We start from the raw sequence: 7,098 nt of genomic DNA, 5'->3' as shown, positions 1-7,098 counted from the left end.
GGCTGTGTCTGTCTGTCTGGTCATCCTAATAATTTGTCCCTGCCTCCATACCGTTCCCAGGGGATCAGGCCTTGCTGTGGGGAGGAGAGGGCTGTTTCCAGAGCCAGAGGCTAACACCCCACGTCGCCCTGCAGTGGCACTGGAGGTTTCCCCCACTGCCCCTGCCCCGCTGGACCCAGAGCCTCTTTGGATTGGGAAAACAGGAAGAGGTATGGCTATAAGTGGAGCAGCCGACACCAAAAATAGCCATCTGCCCTAGGGAGGCTCCTATGGCACCACCCACCTCCCAATCCAGCCCCGCCCAGCCCACTGACCTGGAGCCTGAGTAGGGCTCCTGTCTGAGTACACTTTCCCAACTCCTGTCTGAATGTCTCTCTCAGGCTTGAAAGAGGAACAGAGCAATGATGTCACTACACATTATGACGTCACAAGGAGTGACACCAGGCCCAGGGGTGTTGGCTTGCTGCCTGGTTGGGTAAGGCTCAGCTGCTGGGGATGGCCGAGCTGGATAAGTCCTGCTTGGGGCCCTGCCTTATCTGTCCCCTCCACATGTCTGATAAGCTTCTTACCATGGGATGGACCGGGGGAAGGTGGGGAGCAGGCTGGAAGAGGGGAAAGGGCAGCAAGGGCTGGCTGAGTTCCAGGGAAAACAGCCGGGGTCAGGGAGTCCTGGCAGAACCCCAGGAAGGGGAGCTGAGGGGTCACTGTGAGAGCAGTGTGGAGTGGTAGTTAGGGCATGGGTTCTGAAGTCAGACTGCATGCATTCATATCCCAGCTCTTCCACTTAACAGCTATATAAACTTGGACCTCAGTTTCCTTAATATTCCTTACTGGGAATACTATTAGTAGTGACCATGCATCATGGTATTGTGAGCATTAGAGGATTTCATATGTGTGCAATAGGCACAGAGGAGGGCCTGGCATATAGTAAGCACTCATCCTCCTTCCTAGATCTGGATCTTCCCCAAGAGATGCCCACCCTGCCCAGCAGCACTTGAGTGGCCTGGGGCCTGGCTGGGGTTTCCAGAGATTGTCCAGCCCCACCCACATCCCCACACCTACCCAGTCTGCACTCACCTCCAAGCTCCGCAGGAATCCTGGCCTTTCTGTCACATTTTCTTCCAGCAATCTCCACAGACACTTTGGAGTCCTGGTGCCCTCTGGTGACAGAAGCCATGCCTGGCAGTTACAGCTGGATCCCCAGGGCGTTTGGGGCCAGACAAGGTGCTGTCATTTGTCTGATTATTTTATGTCATCCTCATATCAAGTTTACAAGCTAGGAATTATCTCCATTTTCTAGAACTAAGGCTCAGATACGTTGAATAATTTTCTGAAGGTTACAGAACTAATAAGTGGTAGAACTTGAGCTTGACCCCCGGTTGGCCTATCTCCAAAACCTATGTGCTTACCTTGTGCACAACATGCTTAGGCTACTTAGGGAACTGTGTATGCATGGCCACATGACCCAGAAGATGTTTTAAATATAAGCCATACTGATAGTTCGAGTATAACTAGAATTGCGTGTATGGCCATTGGGATTCTCCAGCTGTGAGTATAAAATAGTACGAATTGGTTTTGAGCACAGTAAGGTTGGGTATTTTTGTGTAGCTTTGGTGTGCTTGTGTGATTGTATTGTGTGAGCATAACCAGGTTGGGCTTGTTATCTGTGTTGTGTGAGAGTAGCCATGGCAGTGTGTGGCTGTTCTGACTCTGTGTGTGTGTCTCTGTGTGTGTGTGTGTGTGTGTGACAGTATGACTGTACTGTGGACATTGTGTAGCTGGTGGGATTGTGTGGGGGAAGGTGACAGAGGGCCCTGAGTTCCCAGCACCACTTGCTTTTCGGTCCCAGGCTCACCATGACACACATGATGGATGACTTCACATGCCTGATATACTCCCACGGGCCTACCCGGGTTCGCATTCCCCTCTCCCCCCTTTAATTTTTGAGGAAGTAAAGCAAATAGTATACCACAGACGGAGCTGGTCTTCATTTTTTTCCATGGAATATTGGTGAAAGCATTTTACGTTGCCTTTGACTGATATCTTTTTTTAAAAAGTTGTCATTTAAAAAGAAAATAAGCCTTCCTTATTGGGTAAAAAAATAAAATAAAAAGAAGAGTAAATATGGCTATTCTAATTCTTTAATTTGAACATCTGTTCTCAAGGTGCTTGCAAATCTCTGGGGATCTGTAAGACCCTTACAGGAAGTCCGCAAGGCAAAAACTACCTTCCTAACAATACTAAATTGTTATTTGCAATTTTCACTTTGCAATGTTTGCACTGATGATGCAAGAATAACCGTAGGTAAAACTGCTGGCACTAAGCAGGGACCAAGGCACGGTGCCCAGCTGTGGTGGTCATCTTTGTACTCTGCCCCTGCTCATGAATGGTAAAAAAAGAAAAAGGGCCATTTTTTCCACTTAAAAATGTTCTTGATAAAGCAGTAAAATTGTTATTTATTTATTTATTATTTTTTTAAAGATGACCAGTAAGGGGATCTTAACCCTTGACCTGGTGGTGTCAGCACCACACTCTCCCAAGTGAGCCAACCGGCCATCCCTATATAGGGATCCGAACCCGTAGCCTTGGTGTTATCAGCACCGCACTCTCCCAAGCGAGCCACGGGCCAGCCCTAGCAGTAAAATTATTAAATTTATTAATTCTTAACCCTTGGGTACATGCCTTTTTAATATTTTGTGTGACAAAATGGGCGGTGTGCTTTATCTCAAGAAAAATCACTTACCTGATTGAGTCGAGAGCTGAATTCGCCAAACACCAAAGTTACTTAAAAGAACAAATGACAGACTATAGTTATGCAGACTTGGGTATTTGGCATTTCCTCAAAAGTGAATGAAGTGAGCCTGTCAGTTGAAGGGAAAAAACAGAGTTTGTTGCCAAAGACAAAATTAGAGCTTTCAAGGGAAAATTAGAATTTGGAAAACTTTTATCTGCTATCACGAGTTTGAAAGCTTCCCAATTCTGATGAGATGTGGTGGCATTAATGAATGTGTGGAGGTTCTGATTTTGTATAATGACATATGTCAACATTCGGAAGATCTGCATAACTCGGTGAAGCAATATCTTCCAAATGACCAATACATGATGTTACAATATCATGTATGGATGAAAGACCCATTCAAAGCGCAAGACAGACCGATGGATTTTAATGTAACAGAGTATGAGAAGTCCACATGCAACCAACTTGTAAAAAACTACAACCTCTAGGGCTGGCCTGTAGCTCACTTGGGGGAGGTGGTGCTGACAACACCAACTCAAGGGTTAAGATCCCCTTACCGGTCATTTATTATTATTATTTTTTGTCTTTTTTCGTGACCGGTAAGGAGATCACAACCCTTGGTGTGGTGTCACCCACACCACGCTCAGCCAGTGAGCGCACCGGCCATCCCTATATAGGATCCGAACCCGCGGCGGAAGCGTCGCTGTGCTCTCAGCACCGCACCCTCCCAAGTACGCCATGGGCTCGGCCCACCGGTCATCTTTTAAAAAATAAAATAAAATAAAAAACTACCACCTCGAGTTTTGGTGTAGTATCAAAGAAGTATAGCCGTGATTCACTGAAAAGGCTTTAAAATATTTCTCCCTTTTTCAACTGTATATGTTATGAAGTTTCCCTCACAATTTCAAACCAGAACAACACGTTGCAACACACGGTGTGCAGCAGTAGATAAGGAAATCCAGCTGCTTCTATCAAGCCAGACATTAAAGAGATTCATGAAAGTGTAAAACAATGCCACTGTGCTCACTAAAATTTGGAGAATATATGGCTATTTTTTCATAGACTATACATATTTTTGGTTAACATATAATAAATCCATTATTGTTATTTTGAATTAATACATATTTCATCATTTTATTTTGCTATTTTTAATGAGTGTGAATTAATAACATTCTAACTTTCTGTCACTTTGAGCCTCAAATGCATTGACTATCAATTGATAAAACTCACTCAAACAATACTATTTGGGTCTTTAATTATTTTTAAAAGTGTGAAGGGGTCTTGAGACCGAGAAGTTTGAGAACAACTGAATTAGAGTTTTATTTTAAAAAAAACGAACCTTAGTGTTTTTTTTTTTTTTTTGCCTAAGACCTTTGTTAATGTGAATACACTGTTAAAGAGTAAGTTTATTTTACTGCATACATTACAATGCCTGTGAGCTAGATTTTTAGTTCCCAGTGTGGTTCTCTCCCTCGTGGAACGTGCATGTTGTCACCTTCTTTGGACACAGCCCCTTGCCTTCCTTAACGAAGAAGAAAAATTGATCCTTTCACAGCCACTGCCTCCAAGACAGATATCATGGGCCGGCTGACCCTGGGTTCTACACAATTCCTCGTGATCTTGCTTAATTCTGTCTCTTCCATTTCTAAGCACACTTTTCAAAAAGACATTACTTATTGAGCACTTTTTTTGTTAAGAACTTCACATTCGTTTTCTCATTTAATCCTCACAATGCTCTACAAGCTAGATCCTGGTTTTATTCCCTTTTTATAGATAAGAAAACCTAACCTCAAAGAGATTAGGGGGAACCTGTAGGAATGTAACTGACCTTAAATCCTCTTTAGTTTATAAATAGGAATTAAAGGTGACCTTAAATCCCTTTAAATTTATACATTAAAAAAGTTATTCATCTAAAGTTTAGTACTTTAACAATTGTTCTTAGTAACAAATTACCACTAAAGGGAGACACCAGAACAGATCCCAAATCCTTACCTGGGCACCACCTGAGTCTTTATATCTGAATCCACACCTGAGCCCTCACATTTGGGTCCTCCCCTCTGACCCCCCAGTGAAGCCCCATGTCACTTTTAGGGTGATGTTTTGCAGGTATTTTTCCAGAACATTTGTGCCTAGCCTTCACAGCCCATCCCCCTCACTGGAACCTCCCTGAGCCCTGACTTGAGGCACCACGCTTGAGCCCCTCACCTGAGCCTGCCTACCTGAGCCGTGGGTCAGGCCTGACGCACCACGCTTGAGCCCCTCACCTGAGCCTGCCTGCCAGAGCCCCGCACTTCAGCGGCTGAACCATCCCCGGACTCAGACTCTGAGAGCCTTCCTCTTCAGGGAGCAGCCCTGGAAGTGAGGGCTGGCGGGGAAGGGAGTGCTGGAGATAGGGGCGTGAGCTGGGATAAGCAGGAGAGGGGAAGAATCATGGACTGTCAGTCCCCAGTCATGGTCAGGCATGTCCCCAGGCAGCACTGACCTCTCACCCCAACCTGCCTCGGCACCAGGATTGACTGCCTCCGCCATCTCTACATCAAGGACCAGCAGCTGCCTCTGGAGCAACTGGGCCATCCCCATGGCAACCGTGCCAGGCCAGCTTGGGGTGGGGTGGGGCTCCTTTAAAGTCTTTTATTGTCCCCAAACATAGCCTGATTCTCTCCTCTTGGTAACCCTCAGGGGCCCTGTGGATTGGAGTGTCCAGAAGAGAGGGACCATTGCCCTCTGCCATGTCTCCTAACTCAGGGAAAAATGCCTCTCTGGTCTTAGCCAGACCTAGTGGGAAATTCAAGCTCTCTGTCCATGGGCTCTCAGCCCCACCCATATTCTAGCCTCTGGTGGGTGTCTCTGGCCTCCTCCTGTCATGCTGGTTGGAGAGCCAGAGGGAATTCTGAGAGTCTTAACTCTTTCCTTGCCCACCTGGGCTGTGGGCTTAGGGATGGATGTTCTAGGGAAGGGATCTTGTCAATTAAGATGGGAAGAATGGAGGAGCCACTGGTGTGTGGGGGTGGAGGTGGTGAGGGGGTGGAGGCTGCTCAGGACTTGGTGACCTAGACGGGGGCCTTGTGTGGGCGATTAGCTGTCACGCTGGGTCTAAGCTCCTTACCCTCAGAATCTAGCTTTCCTACCCCTGCGTCTAATCCAGAGGTAGGGGGAAGGGAAGTGAAAGCACCAGGCGGAGCTTAGGGCCCTTGGAGGGTCCCCAGAGACCCATTTAGCATAACCAGCTGTGGCCTTGGGGGAATCAGGCCTCTCTCTGTCTCTGTGTCTCTCTGTTTTTGTGGTTCCTCTGGCCCTCCCTGCTTTTGAGTCTGTGCGTCTGTGTTTCTTCCCGTCTCCCTGTCCCTGTGTGCACTTGATGCCTTCTGTCTTTGTGAATAGCTCAATGACCCTGACTCTGTGAAGCTGTTGGTGATGGAAGGCATGGACCTCACTGGGTAATGGGTCACACAAATCTCCATGACAGGATTGTGGGTGACAGAAAGTCTCAGGGACAGACTTGTAGGTGAGGTGGGGTTTTAGACAACACAGGGTCTAGGTGGCAAAGCATGCGGGTGACCCAGGGTTTGAGAGACATCGGGTTTTTTGTGTTTGATACACAGATTGGGTGACCCTGAGTTGCGGCTAATACAGGATTATCTGGGCGACTCAGTGACAGCAATTCACAAAGAATCTGGGAGGTGGCAGAGTGGCAGCAGTGTTCTCAACTGGGGCAATTTTGAGTAATCCCCCTACCCCCAGGATATTTGGCTATGTCTGGAGACAATTTTGGTTGTCACACCTGGGGGAAGGGGATGCTACTAACATCTAGTGGGTAGAGGCCAGGGACGCTGCTCAACATCCTACAATGCACAGGACAGTCCCCCACAGCGAAGAATGAACTGGCCTCAGGGTAGACCCTGCAGCCAGCTGCCTGGGGTGAAATCTCAGCTCTTGCACTCTGTGGCCGCCGCAGGTTTCCTCGTCCCTAACACGGGTGCCCTCGCAGCACCCGTCTGAGGTGACTGGGATCACTGGGCGCCCGGCACACAAGTAAGTGCCGCTGACTGACTCACGGCTGCAGAGCACAAGAGGAGGTCCGGGTGCGGGGACTCAAGCAGTCTCCCCCGTCCTCATTTCAGCTTCTACTTCAGACGGGCTTCTTCCCTGGCCCAGGGCAGCTCCAGTCTCACATCAAGGCGGTTGGTTTCCTGAGAGCAAAGGCGGAGAGAAGCTTTTCCCGCGTCAGCACTTGCAAATCCTGAAGAGCAGCTCTGATGGGCTGAGCTTGGGTGTGTGGTCGCCCCCAGTTTCTCAGGGCGCCCCGGCTGAGGTCCGAACCACGTGGGGGAGGAGGGGCAGGCTGTTTTCCACAGGAGAGG

The sequence above is a fragment of the Galeopterus variegatus genome, unplaced genomic scaffold (assembly GCF_000696425.1).
Source record: "Galeopterus variegatus unplaced genomic scaffold, G_variegatus-3.0.2 Scaffold598, whole genome shotgun sequence".
In the NCBI taxonomy this organism is placed as follows: Eukaryota; Metazoa; Chordata; class Mammalia; order Dermoptera; family Cynocephalidae; genus Galeopterus; species Galeopterus variegatus.
This window is presented reverse-complemented; position numbering follows the sequence as displayed.